Here is a 25,460-nt window from a genome sequence, read left to right as displayed (position 1 = left end):
CATTGCTATGGTGTAAGATTAAATGTTGTCTCTTAGTTATTTAAATAACCTTTGTTCCTGAAGCATTCATGTCCTCAGAAGATACCACACCTTTTCTTGGCTGGGGAACCAAGGCCCAGACTTGTGAATTGTCCAAGGCCATATAAAAAGATATTAATAGAGGGAATTTGTGTCATGGCCAACATCTGGTGTAGATTATTTACAAATAAGTTGGCTCTCTAAAAAAATAAAATAATAGTTTTTAAGTTTGTAAACAATGTTGCTGCATGTTGTTTCCACTATTTTATTAAGAGCACATGGAGCCATGCTTCCAAACAGCAGCATTAAAAATAGACTAGGATTCACAGTGGATGAAATTCAAGCTTTGGTTTTGATAAGCATCCAGAAGTCAGGATTAGCCAAACTGCTTTGGTCAGCCAAGAATTTATAGCAAGACATTTATTATGGAAAGCTAGGGTAGGAAAAACCTAAACAGAAGCAAGCCAGAGTCTTCCAGACAAACCCATCTGCCCTGTAAAGGTATGGCACTGATACCTTGCCACCAAAAGGCAGAAAGGAGAATGAAAAATGCCTAAGCAGTTTGATCTGAAGTATTCAAAGAAGCTCAAATGCACTTTATTACCCACAGTACCAAGTACAACAGCTTTTCAGATGAGGATGTTGGAGGAGGATTTGCCTTTTCCATCAACACTAAATTTCCCTGTGGAATAGCCTGGTTTCTCAGGAGAAGTTTGAAATTTCTAAGTCCAACAAGAAGTGACCTCTCAGATGCCCAGCTCTGTTCCACTTCCATTCCCTGCACAGGTAACCCCCAAAATTCCAGCTGAGAATGTTCACTGCTACCCTGGATTGAGTTACGCTGTCATCTGAAGACACTGGCCAGCTTACAGAAGGAGTAAAGGAAGAGTATCCGTGTTTAGGAATTCATTAAAAAATGCAGATTAAAAGAATGAGAGCACATGGAAAAACAGTAGAGTTCTGACCACACGAAATCTGCCAAACCCAGGATTCTGCAGGAGGGAGGTCATAACTGGAGAGCTTTGCTGAGCATGAGTGGGTGACCTTCACATAACAGCATCAACTGGATGCCTGCATTTGGATTTTCTATTTGTTTTCCAAACAGACTGCAAAAGTGAAATGCTCAAATATTAACATAAAAGGCTGGTAAAACATGGCTTAACCCAAACCTCACTGTGTGCAGTTTCTGGAGATTTTAACTACCAGTTCTGTACATCTGTAAGAAATGTGTGAGTTTACCTTGGAACCACAACCCTCTGTTCATAAACCTGGAACTAAGATGTACTGAAACAGCTTGCTGTCTTTTTAGGACTCTAACATTTAATCCCGTCAGACTTCTGCAGACCTGGAAATGGTTGGACCTGTTCCTGTCACAGTCAGGAAGGATTACTTCATTCTTTCTTCTGAATTATTTTTACAGAAACTTCAGTTCACCCAAACTAAAGTTGAGGACCTTCCTGTGTGCTGAGTATCTGGCACTTTAAAGAATAAGGCAGATTTACCCACCACAAAACCAGAACACTGATAGCAGACTGCAGCCAGATGCTGCTCTGAAATATTCAATCAACAGGGTAAGGATCTCTCACAATCACTTTCCCTTGCTACTCTGTACCTTCGGATTTAGGACTGAGATTTTCTTTACCTTTTCTTTACACAGCTGCTTCTGAGACTTTTCTCCACCCTAAATCCATTTCTCTTCCATCATCACCATCCACATCACAGCAGATCTTGGCTGCTCCCAAGGTTCTTATTTGTGGCAGATCCTGCTTTACCTGACTGGGACTTGTGCATTACATGATCAAACTGGTGCAAAACCAGCAACGCTCACAGGACAATTCAGCAACTGAAGCTGAGGCCTCTTGTTGGCAAAACAAGGCCAGCCTTTGAGTTTCTTGTTTTAGAAAGTGTTAACTTACCAAAACTGAGTGTAACTTAATTCCCCACTCAGATGATCTATGGTTTGCTCAATACAGTGAGAATAAAGACAAAAGATTTTTCCTTCACCTGCTCCTTTGCCTCACCACAAAGGTACAGGTGTCCCTTTCATTCTCAAAGCCTGGGAGACAAAGTCAAAGAAGAGGGGAACTCAAAGCTCTGTTTATGAGGAGTTTAAATTTGTTATAAAAGTTGGTTCTCTCCACCTGGCATCATTTAAGCAAACAGGTGAATATCACTTGTTGAAAAATAACGTGCTTGATTCTCCACGCAGCTCTAATGGAGTTGCACTGTTATAACTCTGAACAGACCCATGAGATGTTTATGCCCTACAAATAAACAGAAGTAGCTTTTCTTTCAGCAAATACAATCTGTTTCACCCTCATGATCGATATTTCCACTACTGAAAGAAATCCTAGTCCTACTTGGCTAACCCCAGTATTAGTCAATAATGACTTTTAAGATATTCAGCCAACTTTCTGGGAAAAACAATATTATATATGTGTTTTGCCAAGGCAGAAATCATAAGCAAAAATATTGGACCAGCTGACATAAATTAGCACAGCTCCATTGACAGAGGTTGCACAAACTAGAAGCTCTGCAGGAGAAAAGAAATAATAAGCAAACTTCCCTACTAGTTATAGGAGACAAAATTGATGTTTCAATTACCATATTATCTTAAATCATGGGTAACAATAGTTGAAATTATTTCAGTTCTTTCTATATTTTTCTTTTAAGAACACAAATTCCCACAGCTAATTTGAAAAATTACTCCACATAATAGGCACATGAAAAAATAACAAATCTGCTTTTAAGGTGAACAGGCTCTAATTCAGATTTTTGTTATCAGAATGGGACTCTGAGATGGTGTACATAAAATTCAGCTTTTGATACAGTACTAAAGGCTACAACAGATGATCTTGGAGAAGAGCTGGCCAAATCTTTACTCAGCTGCTGCAAATGTCTCTTCCCAAATGCCCAATTTTACATGAAAGAAAGGACTGCTGTGTCCACATGTGTCCAAAAGGTGTCCATGGATGAGACCTTTGTCTGGAGTCATTCCAAACAAGTTTTACTGAATTCACACCACACAAGTAGAGAAGTGAAAAACTCACAGACAACAGCACTTAGCTTTCACACATCAATTAAAACAGAAATTATATTTTACAAAATTATCTCCATTTCACAAAAGGAAAAAGAAAAAAAGGTGTTTTTCAAAACACAGCCTGCACAAAAGCAGCAATCTTTGCTTATTCCCAACAAAGAGGTTGAGGTCCAATGTGGCCACCTTTTAAAATCTCTCCACGATGGAAACACTTATCCGGGTTGATTGTAGGACCAACAGCCCCACAAGTTCCCCAGAGAAGTTCAGATCAGGTTTTTGTGCTGACAGGGATTTGGCAGACAGAAGGATAAAGTGTTGGGGGGTGATCCCCACCTGGAATGGATGGATTTCTGTGCACTGCTGGGCTGTGCTGATCTCGAGCAGCCAATGCTCCGGCCCTTGGAGACTCCCCCATTGTTCCAAGGCAGCCCAGGGGGTTCATGACCTGCCTTGCTCTGACACCCCATAAACTTGAGCATTTCAAAGCAGCAATGACCCTACCAGCTTGTCTACTGTCTCTGATTACCCCAGGCCAACCCACAGCTGGTCCTCATCAAAAAAACTAAAGGAATAAACCCTCCTAAGAGCAACCCGAAAATCTGACGGGCATTTTTCCACTCTCCTTTGCATATTTGAGGGCTGATTTGCTTATCTCCCAGCCAGTGCTAATTATAAGGTTATTAACCTCTCTGTGAACTTCATTCACATCATAACCTGGTTCCTTTCCCTGCTGACATGCAAAGGCATGAGGAGTACTCAATTTAAGAGGTGGAATATTCATCATAGGAAATGCTATTACTGGGATACCTTGTCCAAAACCACTATCCACAATTACTCTACAGCTGAAAAATCACATTAAAGTCAAAGACTCGCTGGTTTGTGGTCTACTGAAACAGTTTTAAAAGTACATTTATTTACAGCCCTGCTCATCCTGCTCACAGTAAATAAGATGAAATAAGTAATGTTACTCTGCTGATAGAAAAACGTGCACACCAGTAATTTTGTCTCTTTAAAACCACATTAAACAGGATCAATTTGTGATCCTCTTCTGACCTGTGACAGGGAAATCCCTACTTTCTGTACACACAAAGATGTCACAAAACCAACACTGCAGGTGTAACAAATTTGGCAGAACCACCTCTCACCTGGTAGGTGGGTCAGAGCAGTGAATGTGTGCCTCCATGAGAAGACCCAGGAGAGCTCTCCAGGAGAACTGTCATTGCTGCCTGTTTCATTTTTGGGAGACAAGAAAAACACAACAGCCTTTCTGAAGAAAGAGTGACACGAATTTCACTGAAGTTCGCAGAAATGCTTCCTGTTAATTCCTGTGAGCTTTGGATCAATTCCTGTATTTAGCAACTGAAGGGATGCTGGTGCACTGGAGATTGGAATAACTAAAAATAAATCCAGTAACAGAACCGAAATTCTCTGTTTGTGTGGAGGCTCCTGGCAGAAGTGTTGCTGAGAGAGAATATGTTCAAAAACAAACATAAACCAAAGGTTTGCCTTATTTCTCCTTAGTAACAGCAATAATTTTTATAATGTGCTCTTGAGTATACCTTTACATTTAGAGCTACTTTCAGGTTTGCTCACCTAAAGCTACAGGTAGAGGGCACAACAGACAAATCCAAGCACCCAAACTATTAATGAGTGCAAGCTCCTGTGGTACCTGAGCCAAAATGCTACTGCAGAAGTTTGATTTTGGTCAAGGATATGGCTCAGAAGGTCCAAAGACCACAAGCAACAAGCTGCAGGGTTCTGTCTCTCTATCCCCAAGTCTCCAACACACACAGGGGCAAAACTGTAACAGCTGGAGACAACAGACAGCTCAAGCTGAGTTTTGCCCATGGTAAGGAATTAAGTTGGCATCAGACACCACAGAGTACCCTAAGGCTGTGCCAGAGCTACTGACTTGAGTGCAAAGCAGCCAAAGGCTGCTCTGACACACAGCAAATAAAGCTGAAAAAGTGACATCTCTGCCTGGAAAATTCAACCACATGGATTAACTCTGATATATTTAAATATTGCAGCATGACCTTTCATGGAAGTTCAATTTTACTTCAGATGGTACCTCAAACTCCTGGATCTCTTACTGCATTTCACCAAAGGAGAAAGAAGAGAAAGGAAGGTTCATGCAGAAATCTTCCCGTAACTCACAAGAGAGGTGGGAAACAAGTGAGAGAAAGCCCCTGCTTTATTTGCACAGACACAGACCCATCTTTTTACTCTCTTTCATCACACTGGAGGAGAAAAATCCAGACTCAGCAGCCAGAAGTTCCTGAGCACACTGTGATTGACATCTAGGGCTCCAGAGAGAAGGGGAGCAGACGCAGGACCACAAACACGCCTCCCTCTGGAGCACAGCAGCAGGCAGAGGAGCAAGGACAGGAACCTGCAGAACACAGAAGCTGCTCCTCCTCTGAAAAACCCCCACAGGCCACCCAAGGATGGTGCACAGAGCACTGGGATGACTTCCCACCTGGATGTGAAGCCAGGACTTAAATCCACATATACCTCACAGAAAAATGGGGCTCAAATGAAGATGGCAATACCCTCACTGGTACAAACAACCCAAGCTGTTCATGTGCCAGGCTCAGACATTCCTGTCAGCTGGGCAGGGGCTGCAGGCACTGCTTTTGCTCTGTACTGAAATCACACTGAAGTTAAGAAATAAAATAATTTTAAAATAAAAATAAAATAATTAAAATTAAATTAAAATAAAAAATAAAAATAAAAATTTAAAATTTAAAAATAAAAAAAATAAAATAGCCATTCCTCATCAGTCTAAAGTGTTGAATTTCAAACCATTTTTGCTTCAAACCAGAAACCTTAAATTTTGCATTTTCTAAAACTGAGTTTTCCAGAGGAATTTGTCTGTACTTACACTTCTCTTCATGTGTTCAAAATGCTTTGTTCAAATTAAAAAGCCAAAAGTCCTAAGCTGGTAAAACCTAGGTTAGACACTTCAGATTTCCAAAAATAAGGTGACTTTTCCAGGCTGAGCAAACCCAATTCCCTCAGCCTTTCTTTGTAGGAGAGGTGCTCCATCCCTCTAATCTGAGAAGTTAAATATTTTTTTTAAAGGCACATTTCACTTTGCTAGAGCTAAGTTTCCCATACAAAGTCACACTAAAGGTGCATTCCTCAGCCCAAATACAAATCCAAGCTGTTGATCTCAATGCTCCCACAATTACAGCAGAGAACAACTTCTAACTCTCCAAGACAGAGAATGAAAACAAGCCACACGTGTAAGTATTGCCTACAACTCCTGTTGATGATAAAGAGAATTAAAACAAGCCTCATGTGTAAGTATTGCTTGTAATTCCTGTCGATGGCAAAGGGAGCCCAGGGGACTGGATCAGCAGTGGAAATACCTGAAGGTGGGTGGAATTCAGTGACACCAGCAAGCCAGCACTGCTCACACATGCAGCAGCTCACAGTGTGCACAGCTCAAGCACCAGTCTCCTCCTCCCCCCCACAAAACCAGGATGATTTAATGTCTCTCCAGGTGCACTGAGCACTCCTGTCCCCCATCAGGCTGCCCCACACACAGCTCCTCAGCACACACTGAGGCAGCTCTGGGGCTCAGGCCTGATCTCCTTGCCCCAGGATGTGGGTGAGGGTTTGGCCATCAAAGCAGTAATGTGCCAAGAGCAAGGGAAGTCAAAAATGCCACTGGACATAGAACAGATTTTGTTTTTCCCACTTAGCTGTAAATACCAAAGCAGGGTGTGCAATTCAAACAGTGCCTTCTCATTCTTAAAGGGTTTAGGCTGGGAATTTGCTGTGTCCATGGAAACACCAGGAAAAAGGATTTCAAGTGAGATTTCCACTTTCTACCACTTGCTTTATTGAGCCTTTTCACAAGGCATGGGCTGCTGTTGGGTTTGCTTGCAAACAAGGACCTGGGCTTAATCCCACCTGTCAGGCAAGCACAGCAGACAGCTTCTCTTCATTATCCTGCTCCAAGCCCACTTTGGAGTCTCACACAGAGGCAATAAATAATCCTGGATTAACATCCAAGATACAGGTGGGTAGAATAGAAGCATGCACACCTTACCCTGAGAATGGGCTGACACAGTCCATGCTTGGGATGGCTTTGTTAAAGCAGTCAGCAGGGTAGTTGGAAGATGAATAATTGAAGAAACAGCTTCTTTAATACAAACCATGGGCAGCATGTGGCACAACTTTCCCTCTGTTTCCCCCTCCCCAACAAGAATTCTTCATATCAAGCTGCTTTGGTGCTAAGTGCACATATCTAGGAGGCATTTCTCTCCAAAATTTGGATCCAAACACACATCAAAAATAACAGTTCATCCGTCACGGTTGGGAAGCATGTATGACAAGAAAATATTTGCTTTGCTCTGGTTTTGTGTTTGGTTTGCTGACCGCTTATATCAAAAAGCTAGAACAGCTTTTTCATCTTGCCCTAGTTTAGAAACATTTATAGGACAGATGGTCTAAATTTGTGGGTTTTATAAACTTAATGAGAATGTAAAAAAAAAAAAGGCGCATATGGGTGCAATATTTTCTGGGGCTTCTTCGAGCTGGCCAAGAAGTAGCCCACTGCAGAGGGGAGAAACAATTTCAGTGGGAGCTCATTCCAAGCTTTACAAACAACGGAGAAGAGGGACTGCCACAGCCTTTCTTCACCTCAGTGGCAGTTTCACTTGCACTGTGTGGTGCAGGAAAACATACATTTATTTATTCTTCCTAGCAAGCAACGTTTCTTAAACTTTGCCTTCACATAACTGCTGAATGGGCTGGCTCTGGTAGCTCAACAAAGGGCACAGGTGGGGCTCCATCCTCTGTCCTGAAGAGCCCCTTGCTGGCCCAGCAAAGAGTTGAGCTCTCAGTTCCCTCCCTGAGCATAATTGTACTATTTTAGTCCTACATGCGTGTCTCTCTTTCTCCAGACACCATTATTTCAAAAGGACACTGGCAATGTAATCTGGGTTTCAGGTCAGACCAGAGCATGGGGACCCTGGGGCATCCCTATGGAGGCCCTGCTTCCAGGCTCTGTCACAAACTTCGGGCAGTTCAGCATGATTTTTGTCCTCAAGTGGGCTCCAAACAGAGCCACAGTGAGCACACAATGAGGGAGGAGAGTTCTCTCTTCAGGGAAGAACCAGGTATCCCAGTATCCCATTTCTTTCTCACACACACCAGCTCCTGGAGTAAGTGAAGTGTCCCTCAAAGTGAACAGATCAGTGAGCAGAGTAAAATCAACTTGTAAGGTCAGTGAGAGCCCTGTTTCCTCACTATGAACCAATTAATAACAAGCACCCTCTTTTCAGGCTCTTAGTACCAGTCAGGCTCTCCATCTGAAAACTCCATCTCGCCTGAAACACTTCAGGTTGAAACAAAGTAGGTTGAAGATGTTTTTATGAAACAACATCCTTGCTAGATGACTGAGAGTAACAATCTCCTGTTAGGGAAAAAAAAAATCCTCCTTCATCCAGCTCCCCAGGCTGAAAAAGTGAATTTAAAAGTTCAGCTTCCAGTTTTCCCTTTTGTGAGCTATTAAAATATTCATGAACAAAGTGTAATCCATCAATACAAGCTCCACTAACTTAAGACCTCAATTTTCATCTTGGACAGTCCTCTTCCAATGAAACACACTAGGAGGTACGAACCTCAAATTATTTTCAGTGAAATATTTCAGAGTGTTGGCACATAAGCTGTCACTTTTAGTTTGTGCATAAACACAGCATTAAGAAAAAACAGGCAGCAATCCTCTCCAAATTATTGTCTAAGCCCCTTTATTGCATGCACTGCTTCATTTTACACCCAGCTGCTGCTTCCAAAATCTTCTTCAGGATTCTGGTTTTTTATATTATTCTCTTTAAGTGTGACAGCTCAGACTATGGTCAGGTGTGAAAGAACTGTGCAATACTTTGAGAAAATCTCAAACAAATCCTTTATCCCACTAATTTCAGGGGGAATTTCAATGAGCAAGGCTTGCAGACTGTGCAGGCCTTGCTTTAGTTTAGATTTCAGGCTGTCTTTTACCAACCACTGAATAGGAATCTCACTTGTTAGCAAGCAGAGCAAAAGCAGCACAAGGCAGTGCTGTGCCCTGGTCTGACCCCCAGGGTTCCTCCACACATTATCAGTTGGAGACAGGACTGCTGTGTGTGCAAAGTCCTTATTCCCAATGAGAAGTCATCTCTACAGCATCCAACAAAATCCAGCTAAGCTGGGAGCAGAAGGAGGCAGTGATTACACAAAAATCACCTCTTCATGCAAGGCAGAAGCATGCCTGCCCCCCACTAGCTCCCTAGCCACCCCCACCTCCCAATAACTACAGCTCTCAACAAACATTCAGCAAGTATTCGGACAAACAGCCAAGGACTTCTCAGAACATCAAATGATTATTAAATCTTAAACTGTACTTTCCAAAAATAATTTTCTGCTGCTGTTGTTTGTTTGTTTGAAAGGAAGGGTAGTAAAACCCACAGATGTGTACAGCCATAAACCTTTAGATGAGACTCAATTTCCTTGATGTCCAACGATAAAACCCACTAATAAATGTGTACAGATGCAAAGGCCTATTTGCTGTCCTGTCAAGTCAGGCCATGTGGAACAAAAAACCTAAAAGCAACCAGGAGAGGAACTAATGATGTAGGCTGGCCTCTGCCAAGATGCACTTACTGCAGTTCCTGTGACATTTAAGGAACATAATGATGGGACATTCCTTTTTAACTTTATTGTTTTGTCAAAAGCAGAGTTTTACAGCTGAAGATCACGTTCCCAAGATAGTCAATTAGGTTATGCAGATTTACACACACACTGTGATCTCCTTTGTGCAGCATGACCAGTTCCTTTGCTAACAATCACTCACATTTGATGACAAAGATGGGGCTGGTGTCAATATCTCCCATATAGAGCCGGATTATTTTTTATTTTTTTTATTTTAAATGCTTTCCATGAAAAGCTCTTTAGATCTCCTAGTGCATCAAGACAGCTTTTCTTTTTTTAATCTCCAGATAATTATTTCTGAATGTGCAAATATAGTTTTCAAGGGGAAAAAAACCCACTCTCTGGAGTAACCAAACACCAGATTTCCGCAGTATGAAAGCCATTTTAAGGCACTGTGGTGTGCTTCGTGGTTAGCCCTGCTTCTACTTAATTAGGGACCTAAGTTATAAGTCCACAGCTGCAGGAGAGCAGTAAATAGCTATTGCTGACTTCCTTATTGCCAATATGTACATCATGATTGTAGGGTGAAGAGCAGGGAGCTTTTTGTAAACACTGCCTTGTGCAGCAACAGTACTTTGATGTCATAAAAATGCTGTTACATATTTTTAAGTCTTAATTGTGGTCCACTGCGGTGCTGTCAGCTTCCTGGTGGAGCACTAACCCTTTCTGTGATTTCTGGGGATGCAGAACACCCCTTTGCAGGTTTCCTAATTAATGCAACCTATTCTCACTGACTGCAAAGCACCAAGTCCCCCTGTAGCAATGATATGCATGCTGAGGAGGGTGAGGAAAGGGGGAAAGGAAAGGAAAAATGCCCCCCTTCCTCACCCCCCGAGTGTGGAGGGCATTTGCCTGCTCCATCTTGTTCTGATTACCAGCATCCGCTTGCTCACTGTTAGGAACACTCCCCCACTAAACACCCTGGCCAGAAACCCCTTCATTCAGAGCCTCCCAGACAAGAGTCCCCACAGCAGAGGTCCCAAATAACCCTCCACCTTTCACCAATCCTTGCTATAATGTCCAGACAAACCCTCCCACCTCAGCACATTCTGCCTTTGTGCATGGACTCCCCAGCCTCTCTCTTCTACCAGCATTCTTCAGGTCATCCAAAATTGAAAACCTTCACATTTCTTACCTGATTTTTTAATGCCCTATCTTGCTTTTATGCTCACTGTTGCCACCTCAGCAAATTTTTTTTTCCAACCAGTTCTCAGCCTTTTTGAGCCCCTCCATGGCCAGCAGCTTCTGATTGCTACCCCAGAAATGGTGGAAAGCTGTCTGAAAAAGCCTCAAATCAAAACAAGCAAAGCTTGTAAGAGCACAAACTCACCTGGTGTCACCAAAACCACTTCTGTTCCCTAGCTGGTGCCAAGCCCTGCCCCTGGCTGCAGGTCCAGCTCCTCAGGACAGACACTGCAGTGCCCACCAGCCCTCCTGAGCTCACACCTGGCACCAGACTCTGGGTCTGCACGCAGCACCTGCCCCAAGTGCTCTCTCCTCATCTCCAGGATCCACTCCCATGCCCTGGGCCTTGCAGGCTGTCTGCAGGACCACAGAAGCTCCTCCTGGCCTTCAGAGCCTGCATTCTTCTGGAGTGATCAGGCCATTGGCAAGAGCTCAGCATCAGAAGAAAACTTTAAGGAGTGGACAGGACACTGAAGAGAAGGACTTAGGTCCAGCTGTGCTGTCACCCTGATAAGCACAAAGACATCTTCTCTTTTCCCACTTCACTCCACATGTTTCCACAAAGGTGCCATGGAGCCCAGCTCCTCTCAGCACAAGGTATTTGGTAGGTGTGGTGGGCAGCACACAGAGGATGGCATTTCCAAGCTCGCATTCTGTTTCATGTCAGTAAATAAAAGGCACCTGTTCCCACTTGGGCTGAACAGGCTGTCAGGAACAGGCCCCAGGTTCCTCCCCTGTGGCCAGCAATGCATCCAGGGATCAAACATCACCTGCAAACAGGCTGCTGACCTCAAGTAGTCTTTCAAGACATCCTGGTAAACAGAAATCAAGAACAATGCTAGAAACCACAGAGGGAGGGCTTACATCTCCAGAGATGGGATTTGGGCAGTGTCCCTGGTAAACACCAGCACTCTGGAACTTGTCTTGATGAATGGGCCTGTCTGATGGCAGCACAATGGGGACTGATGATGAAATGGTGACAAATGGGTTTCTTCCCGGCTGCATTCAGCTATTCTTTGCCATCTGCACAGTCTGTCTCATGGAAACATGTTTTGCAACACCAACACTGAGTTCATGCAAAAAAAAACCAGAGTCCTGTCTGACAAAGGCAGCTCCCAGAGCAAGAAGCAACTGGATTAAAGGCACAGAAGAAGACAACAGCTGTCTCCAGGGGAGTTGCAGACCTCCAAGAACGAGCCAGCAAAGAGAGAGATAGCTTTAGTTTATACACCTGCATTTACTAAGCCAGCAGAGCACCTGAGAGCAGCCTCCATAGCTCAGTCTTCAGATAAAGGGGCAGGGATATCACCAATGAAAGGAAATGCAGGGAAAAAAGCTGGCCAGGAGAAAAAAGAAGAGTTAAGACAAATTTAATTGACTTCACAGTAGTGAACAACAAAAGGAAAGACATTTGTGAAGCCATTATAAATTGGCAAGGAAAGTAGGGGAAAACAGACAAATCAGTCACACAGGAGAAGAGCTTTGCCAGAACTGAATTGTCCAGGCTGTTTCAAAGTGACACCCAACCTTCTTGGTTATGCTTCAATTCAAACTGAGTTTGTTGGGTGTCTGGGCCTGCAAGCAGCTCTTCTGAAAAGCTACAAATGTCACCCCCAGAGCTGCCTCTGGGTGGGAAGTTCACATCTGGGAGCAGCTTAAGATCCCTGCAGGAACACAAACTTCTCCCAGTCCAATTACAGTTTGAATTTCTGCTCTGAAAGGGCACCCCAGGAACGAGCTAGGGGAACAGAGCCACCATCCAAACGCTTCTTCCTGCACTCCTTGCTGTCCTAAGGGGGTTAAATGACATAAGGAATGCAGTGAGATTAATTAGAGATTAGAGCCAAGTTTTAAAGCCCTGGTTAGTCACTTGGCACCCAGTGGAATCCAAAGGCACACATCATTCCCTGAAGAGATCCCATAGGATATCACTGATAGAACAGGAGGCACTCCCCAGGAAACACAATGCAACAAAGCCCTGAATGAAACCAAGGCCTTAGGATCAGGTACACTGTGGGCTGCTTAGGGATAAATGAAAATAAATAAGAAACTCATGCAAAACCCCCAAGAAACACCACCAAACCAAGATATTTAAATAAATAAATAAAAGCTTTCTGCTTCATTGACTGGCTATATGTTTGCATATCCAGCATCACTGGATATATTTGCCTCAAGGCCCTTGCTGGCATCCTATTTCTTGTTGGCCTATTAGAAGTTCAGAGGAATAATGTTTTATCAATAAGTGATAAACTGCTGACTCAGAGCATAAAGTCAGAACTTTTTCATGCTTAAAATAAATGGGTGACTTTTCTCTCATTTCTAAAATCAGATAGCTCCTGCTTCTGCCAGTTTCTCTGTGTCACCTACTGGCCACTTGCTCTGTGCTCTAAGACTTCTGTGTATTTATAAACTGAGGCTGATAGTGCTTTTCAACAGAGTCTCTCTTGGCTGCTCTTGGTGAAGCTCTGGACTCCAGGAACCATCTCAATTTCAGAAAGGAAGCATCAAGCATGAGAGGCCACCATACCAGCTGGAGTTTACAGCAACAAATAACCCTTAAAAACAAATAAATCAAGTCTCCCTTACACTGTATGTATTTTAAAGCCCATACAACAATAAAACTGATTTAGCAGCCAGCAGAAGTGGCATATCTTCATTCACAAAGCTCCACTGAGAGACATGTCCCTTCCACTTTCATCTTTTTCTGGGGAAAAACATCCTTCCAAAACTCTCTTATGGAAAAGACCAGTGATCAGTCAGAACCAAACCAAGAGATACAAATCCAGGAACACCAAGTGGGCCTCTACTGCACACTGATTTGATGAATCATGTCAGAGGTGGAGCTTGGAATAATTGTAAAACCATTACCAGAATCCAGATATATATAAGGATAATTTAGGCAAGCTGTCTCCATCCACAGAGTAACTGGGGAGCAGTTTTTAGCATAACCAAAGGCCCACTGAGGCAACATTAACTCTTAAGGGCCACTGCACAGTAGCTCAGGCAGAAATTCTATTTACACTGGATGTGAGTGGGTACTCACATCCCCACCTACAGGCATGGACTTGTGGATACCCCCAAATTACTGACTGACTCAGGAGGCAACATTTCTGGAAAGAATGATTCAGTGCCATGGGGTGGCTGCATTAATCTGCTCCCTCCCATCAAACCCAGCACAGGCACCCTAACCTCAGGTCTGTGGTATTTCTCTCTTTGGAAACATGCAAAAATGTTGGGAGTGTTCAAATAGCTTTAAACAGTGTAGAAGATCTTATCTGCTGTGTTGCATGCAGCACCCAATGCTGGCAGGCTACCTAGAAATACCATTCCCTTGGATTTAATTACAAGTATCTGTGTTTGTTTCATTTCCCCACCACCCACCAAAAAAATGTAAAAACCAGTGAGGTCTATAGACAGCTTCATTAGCTTAGGATTTACAGCATTATCTCAGCTTAGGTGCTTCTTAAAGCAACCCACGTTAGTCTAATTTCTCAATGGACACTGATTTCTAAAACATATTTATGATCCAAATGAATTCCTTCAAGTTCCTCCAATAAGCTTTCTTTTACCTTAGACAGTACAGAAGCATTTCCAGGCTGAAATCCCATTTGTGTCCTAAATTCCTGGCATGCCCACAGCACAATGTCTATTTGTCAAAGAATGTGAAGTTCTGACAGATGCATGAATAGGAAGCATCAAAAGGAGAGAAAAAGAAAAAAGCAAAAATGCTTAACTCCTTGAAGCAAACACACCTCAAAAGCCATTATTTTAGGAAGAACACAGTAACATCTGTCCATCTAATAGCTAAGATTTAGGATAAGAATCTAGTTTAGGAACAAAAAAAAAAGGTTGCAGTTACACCTGGGATGAATTTGGTTTAGCAGCCCACTTATCTGTACGTAAAAGTTAAATAAATTCCCCTTAAACAGCAGGTTATCAAGCAGAAATCAGCAACACCTGCTATATTTGTACAATAACAATAACAAGCTGGGATGCCATTCATTTATGGGAAGACGAATGCCAAGTTTGCCAGGATTTGTTTTGGCCGCCGGTAACTCCATGGCTAATGGGCAAGTGATGCATTTCATGGAAAATAAGCTGCACCTGGATTTGAGTCATACCTTGTCCCCTTGAAAACCTGTCATATCCTCCTACTTAAATGTCTCTGATACAATAAACACACGAGCATAAACAAGGCCTGACTCTTTTGCCCTGTCTCTGTCTTCATTCCAGACAGGAAACATAAACCAGCTAACAGCCTGAGATGCATGAAACCATTTCTAAAGCTACTTCAGGCCATTTGTTTAATGTCATCCAGGATCTCTTTTGTGCACTGGACAATTTTCCTACCATGTGTTTGCTTATTGTGTTACCTGCTGCTGCATTTCCATACAGAGAGAGCCACGTAATAGAACTGGAGCCAGCCTAGTCTTCACAGAAGGTGCCTGATCCTGCACCACTGAGGTAAACTGCAGCTTCAAAAGGGACAGATGGTGCAGGTGGACAAATAAAACGTAGCTATGTTAATATTCTTGCAGTGAAAAACGTGGGGAAAGTGGTGTATGGACTGGAATGGGTATCATATGGGAGATGCTACACATTTGTTACCAGCCATGGCTAAAACAGAAAAATAAAGATAGAAGATAAGAATATCTTCTCTTTCAGTGAAGGAAGTGCACATGGGTGGCAGTGCCAGCTTTGGAGGGGCTGCTGAGCCAGGCAGCACTCAGGCCATTGGGAGCAATGCAGCCCCACTTCCCTCCCAGCAGACAGGGAGCAGGAGGGTGGCAATGGGGCAGGCTGGTGCCTCAGCTGAGTGAGGAGCTCCCAACACCTGCAGACAGCTGCATTCCTCAGCTTGGACAAGGCACATCGCTGCTCCCCAGAGCACATGGCAGCAGGGAGAGCAAGGCACTGGCACTCCCACACCAAGGTGCCTGTGCAGGAATGTCAGCAATGCTCCCCACCACAGTAACAGAGGTAGGTCATGCACACATTCACAGCATGGAAATCCCTTGCTTTGGAAAGGCCCCATTCCCCCAGCAGTTAGAAAACCCTTCAGGCCTGCTACAAGTACAAGGATTGTTGCTGTATGAAAATTCCCACTTCTATTTTAGGTTTTAAGTGGCATAATTCAGCCAATTCTCCCCTCTTTGCCTGTCACGTGTCATGTTGCAAGGCAGGTGCAAAGCTTGCAGAACTTCAAACTTTCACATTTAACATATTTTTCCCTTCATTTATACATTGACTTTTCCATACAGGATCTACGCATGTCAACACACCTGAAAACGGGTAACTAGATCCCTTTTCCACATTTAATGAGTGCTTCCCTCATTATTCTCCTTCCTGTAGGGCCACACAGGTAGATATAAAAGGGAAAATTAAAATGACTCAAAGTCACTTTAGCAATCCCCAGACCACCCATGTCATTAGCTGCTCCTCCAGCAAATGCTCCATTTCCAGGGGTTCTATGTCACTCGCAGTAATTTCGGAGCACGACAGACCATAAACCCTCCTAGAGCTGCTTGACAGAGGCAGGGACACACACTATGGCACTCCAATAACTCAGCCTAAACACAACAGCTCCCCAGCAAGTCACAAGCACCAGCTAACAAAGAACTAGAGCTTCCCACCCACCCCAATGATTTTTCTTAAACTCTCTGGCTCATTCCCCAATTCCGTTTTCCTTCTCAGGCTCTTCAGTGGGTGGAAAGAAGGATCAGACAAAACCAGTTCACTGAGTATTTCTGAGAAGAGACTGCCTGGATTGGGGTTGTGTGTGTATGCCTGACTGCTGAAGTAATGTCAGGGCAACCAGGGAGAACATGGTGACCTGGAAAAAAGCCTAACCCTCGGGAAGGGAATGTGGGTACTGATAACAGGGTTAGACAAGGGACAGAAAGGGAAATGGAGGCTCCATTTGCTGATGTGTGCATGTTCAGGCAAGTAGTATGGGAAACAAAAAGGAGGAACTGAAAGCATCAATACATAATCAAAATTATAGGTTAGTTGGCATAACATATAATGGAATAACTCATATGACTGGAAAATTAACATTGAACATATTCTGGAATAGCAAGCAGGGGAAAAGAAAGTCTGTTCAGAAACAGACAGGGTATATTGCTGGAAGACAGGGTAAAACAGCATGAAAAATGGTAAGAACCACAGATGCAGTTTGTTAAATCCTAAACTTGGAAGGTGATGATGAAGAGGCTTCTTGTCCGCCCAAGAATTCTACTGTAAGATTACCCAAGGGGATTTAAGGCATGCTGATATCTTTAGTAACATCTGCTGTACCTTTCTCAAGAGCACAGCGTCCAGGGAAGGCAACAAGGGCAAACAGAAGCACCTTGGCCTTGATAAGTGAGGAGGAGCCAAAATAGACATAAAGCAAACGGCACTTCTTTTGTGACACTAAGTAGCAACAAAGCCATCAGAGCAGAGGGAGACCACAGACAGCATTAGAGCCACCAAAACTTGCTCCCAGTGACACTGCTGTGTACCTCCATGCAGATGTGAACACAGCATGCTGCACTCTGCTTTGGAAGCACAAAGCAGTGTCCCAGAGGAGCTATGATCTGGGTAAAGCTGTGGCATCCAGTTATTACTGACTCTGGATTTTCCTCATGTCCTAATGGGGAAAGAACAAAAAGTTACAAATGCATTGCTATAATTAAATTTTCATCCACAAATTAATTCCAAGAGGTGGATGACGAGTTCTGTCTAAATAATGTCTCAGAGGCATCTGGAGCAGTGCCTGCACTTAGTAGTAAAGCTTTTTCAATAAAAACTCCCTGCTCTGTGGCACTGAGTCACTCCTGGTAGCAGAAGTTCACTTGCAATATCACATATCCCCATCAGTGACTCTCATGTGTTGCAGGCTTTGAAGGCACGGCGCTGCTGGAGAAGCTGTGTTTGAAACAGTGCTCAGATGCTGGGGTTACAAACACTCCCAGGTTCAGTACCATTTCTGAATGATCAGAGGCTAAGTCTGCTGCTGTTACTCTGATTATCTCCAGGACCCTTCTCCTTTGCAAGAACTCGAGCACCAACTGCAATTAGTTGTGCCCAGTAAGTCACTTTTCTAAGAAAAAAAAAAAGCACAAAACAATCCAAAAAAACCAGTGTCACTCTTCTGTAAGGACAGGCTGAGAGAGTTGGGGCTGTTCAGCCCAGAGAAGGAAAAGTTCTGGGGAGGCATTCCAGAACCCAAAGGGGGCTACAAGAGAGCTGGAGAGTGACTTTTCACAAGTGCTGGAATGACAGGACCAGGGGGATGGATTAAAACTAAAGTGGGGCAGATTTAGACCAGATAACAGGAATAAATTCTTTACTGTGAAGGTGGTGAGGCACTGGAACAGGTTACCCAGATAAAACGTGCATGCCCCATCTCTGGCAGTGCTCAAGGCCAGGTTGGATGGGGCTTTGACTGACCTGGTCTAGTGAAAAGCTCTCTGTGCCCACAGGAGGGCAGCTGGAAAAAGATGGTCTCTAATAGCTGTTCTAACCCAAACTCTAATAACTGTTCTAACTCTAATAGCTGTTCTAACTTCAAATTCTGTGATTTGAAGTCCAGGCAGGAAATTAATTTAGAACCCACAAATACTATCATACCATTTGTAATATCTGCTCAATTCCTACAGCAGACCTACAGCACAGGTTGTTAGGATACCCCTGTCAGCCACTTGCAGCAGTTAAATAAAGAGATCATGCAAGATGTTTGGTGAAGCAGACAGCAAACTGGGATCCTTCAGAGGGTAAATCACTGTAAATTATCTGATTTAAGCTTGGGATGGAGCTGGCCATTTAACATGGCTGTAGAGCACAGGTATAGCTGTTTTAACCCGATAGTGGCATCTCAGAGCTTTTCTACTTACCTTGTGATGTTTCTACACTACATAAAGGAAATATTTAAAAATCAAAGGCAAGAGCCCTTCTGCCATATAAAAAAAGATTTAGTATCCCTGTCAGGGTAGCTGTCACAGTGCAGGGTGTGACCAGACCACATTTGTGCCTTTGTACACATGGATGGACACCATTTCATTTTCTTGAGCAGCAGTTTACTCCAGATATGTCAGGTATAAACCCATAACAACAACCATATTCAGAAATTATTACAACAGGCCTTGTGGCCAGGATGCCTTAAGGATGGCTTTGACCTTGTGACAGGAATTACAAAGACCATAATTATCAATGGCATGGCCACAATAGATCATTAAAGCTTTAAAAAATTAGTGGGTTTCCTTGTATGCTGGGGATATGCCTTCAGTAGAGACTTATTCTGGAATGAAGCCATCCTCACCAGGACTTGCATCTGCACAAGTTATACAACTGTAATTCCACTCAAATACCCCACAAAGATGAGCCCTTTGTAAGCCTTTCCCCTCAAGGAATCCTTTTTGGGTCACTTTTTCCATCAGTGACACCACAGGCAGTGCTAGCTTGGCTCTCACCTGAGCAGAGAGCAGGGGGAAGCACTGAGTAACTCAAATAGTAACTTAATTTCTGTACCCTGTGTAAGTCCTGTGGGTCACTCATCACTGAGAGCCCTTGTGTTAGTAATTGACTCAAACAGCAAAGCAGGGAGGGATGTTGGTATTTAGGCTTTATTCCAACAGGTATTGACTGGCACTCAAAGCTACAAAGCACCCACAGAGAAAAGCAGCAGCCATGCCAACCTGTTGATATTCCAAACAGCCAGATACATGTCCTGATAAAGTAAAAATTGCAAGTGTGCTGTCAGAGTTGAATGCCCTGTTCTGTAGCTGGCAATGGTAAGAGGGATGGAGGAAGCACTCCAGAAGATAGCCCACATTCCCATCAACATTTTCCAACCCCAGGTTTCTCTGAAGTGTTGCATGTACCTTGACACAGACCAAGGACAAACAGTAGCACATACAGAATGGAAAAAGCAGACAAGCCTTCAGAACCTCTCCTGCTCAGTTTCATCCTTAAGAGGCACATTTATTCACACAATTCACTGCCACAGCTGAAGCACTGCTCTAAAAAAAAAATTGGCCCTCATTGTTTTTTGATGGACTGCCTTTTCAATTATTTTTCTTGCCTTTAGCATCCATCTTAATACTCTAACAGCTGCTTAAATGGTCAAAAAAATGTGATCTTCTGTAGAGCTGCTTGGAAAGTGCTTGATTTTTCCTGGGCAAAACTTCAGTGGAAATACATAATAGTTTTCATCTCAATTTTTCAAAGGGAAAAACTTCAATTTTTTGGCTGAAACTCAAATACCAAAATATTTCAACCAAAACCTAAAATATTTCCATTAGGAAATGCTACTGCATGGTGTCCTGGGAGATGGAATTCCAGATCTCATGCTCTCATTTCCCTTTATGCCCCATGATACAGCTGATTTCCCTTTTTCCAGATGAAAGCTGCTGCATCACTGAAGCTGTATTTCCTAATTCCTGGTGGGACACACACTAGAGAAATGAATGGGGATCTGAGGCTGAAGAATACCAGCAAATTCCCACACTACCCCTTCAGATTATACAGATGGAAATATTTTGGTTTTGAAGAAAGTTTTCAAGAGAAAGGTTTCCCTGGAAAGCAAGCCCTTTTTCAAGGTAAGCTTAATTGAAAACCTGTGATTTCTGTCAACAGGCAGTTTCAGGACAGCTATTTTGTTTCAGCTGGTTGAACAGATCCTGCTGTTGAGCATTATTCCAGATTCCCATTCAGCCTGAGTGCTGTTAGCTATAGCAGCTAGACTTGCAAGGCTTTCTAGAAGACTTAGGCATTCCATTTCTGTGGAGTTTTGAAATGAACACCCCAATCCTGCAGGCTTTTACAGCAATCTGGGCTGGCAAGAGGCATCTCACAAGGCACTGAGTCAGTGCCTTTGAGAAGTAGTGGCTAAATGGCTTTTTGAGTTAAGGAAACACCAGCCTGGCTTTACTGTGTGGCACACGGAGCTGCCAGCAGAAGCCAAAGCATCCCAGGGTTGCTTTTGGATATAAAGGATGAATTTACATCTTTAATGAGGCTCTTGCTTCTTCCCACCACTGCCTGGCAAGCTCCAGGAGGTGTGATCCCCTGAGAAGGGGGAGGAACAAGCATTCATGGAGCAGCAGGAAAACCAGATAGCACAACCTTGGGCATCCAAGGGCTGCAAAGCTCTCCAAGAGAAATGCCCTCTGTTAAGTCACTCATTTTAGTGGGACAAAACCATTCCTTGGACTCTAAGTGAAGCCCAACTCTGCTCCCTTCCTAGGGACAGAGAAGGGAGATGGCTGACAGACACCTTCCTGAACTCACAGCTGGGATGGATTTGAGCATCTCTCCTTGAAGTCCTGTCTACCACTGAGACCTTTTGTCCACAGGCTCAGCTGCTTTCCCTTCAAGTTGCCACATCACAGGGCTTTCTCTGCTTTGCCTTCCCAACCCAAAGGCCTTGGTATGGTTCTGGGCCTTACCAAGTGATGCAGAACAAAATTTCTTCCCAAATCTGCTAATCAAATCAGTTTGACCAGCCAGTCCTCCGCAAAAAGAGGATTTCAAGTACCACGTCCAAGCACTGGCCTACCTCCAGTGTCATGTCTCCAGCTGGGAAAAATCTGGTGCCTCAGAGGAAAGCAAACAATAAATCCTTCCCAAGTCCTGCAGGCTGAAACCCTGAAACACGAGATTCAGTTACAGCATTCCATTGAAAAAGGGCTGGGAACCCACTGGAACCAGCAGGGACCTTCCTGCTCTCCCCAGGAAGGGAATGGACACCACCACACCCCAAACAGCTCTTCTCTGGAGCCAGAGGACAGCACCAGTATCCTTCAGGCAGACACACTGAGTTTGCTTTTGCTGCATGGTATTTAGGGCTATTTTGGGTGCTGGGCAAGGGAGATGGGTGGGATCTCATCTGCTGGCTCCTCCAGAAGGACAGGAGCACCTGCACTGCTATTTCACAGCAGCCTCAGTCACATCTCTCAGACCTTGGCTTTTAAGCACCTTGGAGATTTTCAGTCTGCAAGAAACTGGAGCAAGTCCTCAATCTCACTCTGAGGACCTTAAGTGCTGATAAAAGAATTTTAGTTCTTTTTTTTCTTTTCTTAATTTATTCCAGGACTGAGTTACATCGCTGTTATGAAATTTCACCTTCACCCCAGGCTGAAGCTGCCTGACTTTGACCAGCCATTAGATCTAATGCTAAACATCAACAAACCAAGCTCTCTTGCAAGTCTTGGTGCAGCACAGAGAGACAAAAGCACTGCTGGTATACATATGTATACCCTTATATACATCCAGAGGTCACACTTGTCACAGAACTGAACTGAGACCAGAGGTTGACAAAGTTTGTATGGTCACTATAGTGGAAATTAATTGACACACACTTTTAACTAGAATAGGCAAAGAAATACCTCAGCATTATTTTTACAGATCACACTTCCCACCTCCAGCATTTGGTTTCTACTAACCTCAGATTATTTATTGGAAAGGAAAGCTTGAAGTTCCAACCAGACTGATTGAGGGCTGAGCAGGGCTGGCACAAAGGGGGTAAGAACAAGGAAAAGAACCAAGTCCAGACAACACTGCAACACTGCCCACAGCCAGAATATGCACCAGCCATGAGGGCCTCACTGACTGATCCAATTACCATATATTTTGGAATGGCTACTCTATTTCTGCCTGTTGCCCATATTACTCCTCTACTTCTGATATTTCTTCCTCTAATAGAGCAATAAACATTTTTGTAACTCGCTACCAAAGTAGTTCCTTATGTACCAGTTGAGATACTGTGGCAAACACCCAGGAGGAGCATGTACATATCCAAATTACATTAATGAACAATCTAGAAATTAAATTCATGTGCTGATATAATTTGTGGTAGGATTCTGCAGTTTATTGGTGGCTTTAGCCTTGGTTATCTTTTGTATCTGCAGTTGCCCAGCTGTACTTCCTTGATCATCTCTCCCAGGGGACTTTCTGAAGTCTGGTCCAATATGCCCTTAAAAGCAGGAAAATATCCTATTAACCAGTGCAGCTAGGCTTCTGGAGAAGCAGTCAGGGCAGCCTCGAGCCAGGAATACAAGATTTTGCATGGATTTCCCTTACAGAGAGCAGATTTCCAAAGCTCTGCAGAGCTTGGGGACTAAACCTCTTGACCCTTGCTCCTACCAGGGAAAAGAATCTTAGCCCAAGTTGGACACAATGAAGGTTCTTGATGCCATTCAAGGAGCAACATATAACAATATGTTTGATAACAAAAACCACGTGTGTGCCAACAGGACCGTGCACATGCAGAAACTCTGTGTGCATGCTCAAATACCTTGCTGAATCAGGGCCACAGTAAATGCATTCTTTTCATAGAAACATTTTTCCATGGACCTGATTCAAAGCCCACTGAGGTCAGCAAGAGTCTTTCACTTCAATAGGATTTGGATCAGACCCCGTGAGCATTTCCAACTAAAACCAGCACTGGAATTTGTGCATGCCCTTGCATTGAAACAATTTGAGTCTAGTTCATTGTAAACCCTAAACTCAAATACTCCTCACCTCTGGGAAAGCTGGGAATACAAGCTGGATCTTTGCTTTCAAAGGCCAATTCAAAAAAGATTCCAGCTCCAACAAGCATAAGCCTTCAGAACATTCATACCTGAATGAGGGGCTTAATTTAAAAAGAGCTCAAATATCTCTGAGGAGGAAAGTTTCATCATATCTTTCATATAGTACTGCAGGTTAAGTATAAAAATAATAATTAAAGACTAGCTGAAAAGGCATCTGCTGAGGAATGCATTTAAGGGTCTTCCTACAAAGATAAGGATTCTATTTCCTAATGGCTATATAAATCCATAAAGACTTATCTATGGTTTCACTGATAGATCATCACTGGAAAAAAGAGAAATCATAAAAGCATTCCACCTGTATTGCTGGCAGATGGCTTACAAATGTCACACAGACTGAGACCTACTACTGGCTCATACAAGAGGTATTAAATAAACTGCTGAACATCTGCTGGTAAATACACAGCAAACAAGAATGCAACTCAGAGCCAAACATCTGGTGAGTGTGGGCCACATCTCTGCTCATAAACTAAGCAATGTTTTCTGCTAATCATTAACAGAGTTATTGATTTTAGAAGTGTATCACACAGCTATAATTTTGTCAGAGAGTAGACCACATAAGTTGTTCTTTTTCTGGTTGTTTCATTTTGTCTTATTCCAAAAGTCCGTAAATTGACGAGCGGGACAAAAATTATAATTGACATCATCTGTGGGAAATATTTCATAAAACAACAGGCCCAGATGTAGGATTAAAGCCATGTGGTAGTAAAATACCACACTGAAAAAAGTCCAGGTTCCATGATTTCTTATGAAAACAGATGTGCTATTACTCCACTCTACTTGTTTTTCAATGCTTTTTACTCCAAATAATTCTCTTTTTTTCCCTCTTTTTTTTTTCCACAATTGCACTAGGGAGAGATCATAAATTGATTGCAGATGGCAACTTGTACTTCAAAATCCTAACTGTCACAATCTTTGAAATAAAAATAAATGAAACATTTTGTGAAATTATATTGAGCCGTGTTAAAAGTAATGAAGATTATACAAACATATGTCTTTTTGTCATTTATACAGCACCTTCAGGCATGACAACCAGATCTATTAGACAATACTTCTCTCCCTGGGAAGTAGTTATTTTCCAAGTGCAGGATGTACTGAAATATAGAAGGTAACCTATAGCCTGAGCACTCCTTTATCCAAGCCTCAAGATGGTTGGGAGCTCCTGCAGCACAGAGCCAGGAATGCACATCCTCGATTGCCTCACATACAAAGAGGCAACATGGAAACAAGAGAGGATTGTTCCATGCATCCTGCTTTGTACATCATTTCATACGAGTACATTCTTGACAAACACATTGTATAAGGGATCTGTGAAAGACAGAGGCTTGTATGGTTTGAATCCTAATTTGTCAGTGCTGTGCAGGATGGCAAACAACTGTATTTCTTCCTAAATGACATACTAACATATGGAGCCCATTATGATGCCACTAATTACAATTCATTAAGTTCTGAATTTATGCAGTTTCACAATGGAGTCAGAGATTCTCCATTTTCCAGTTATCAGAGATTTTGCAAGACATAATAAAATAAAGGTCTGAGTAGACTCCCACCCTGTCACTGTAATGTCTTCATGCAAAGCCATTTTTGAAAGAACTGATGGGGTTTGGTGCTGATTGAAAAGAGATCAATTGAGGTGTCTAGTGTTGGGATTCCCAAAGAAAGAAAGGGGAGGAAAGGCCCAGATACTCATTTGGGACAGGAGATGTCCATGTCCCAGTATACTTTGGGGGAAGCTGTGAAGGAAATGGGAACATTGCTCAGTTAAAGGGTAGCCCCTTTCTTGACTCACATAAAGGAAAATTAAACCAACAGTAGTGGGCAAAGAGCCAGAATGAAACATTTTTGGGGACCACAAAAACCATTGAAAAACACCCCTAAATGAGAATAGAAGCAGAGCCACAAAAAGATGAGGGAGCAGTCTGAGAAACAGCACTATTTCTTCT

The sequence above is a fragment of the Geospiza fortis genome, unplaced genomic scaffold (assembly GCF_000277835.1).
Source record: "Geospiza fortis unplaced genomic scaffold, GeoFor_1.0 scaffold275, whole genome shotgun sequence".
Classification (NCBI taxonomy): Eukaryota; Metazoa; Chordata; class Aves; order Passeriformes; family Thraupidae; genus Geospiza; species Geospiza fortis.
The sequence above is the reverse complement of the archived record's forward strand: the minus strand, read 5'-3'. Positions refer to the sequence as shown.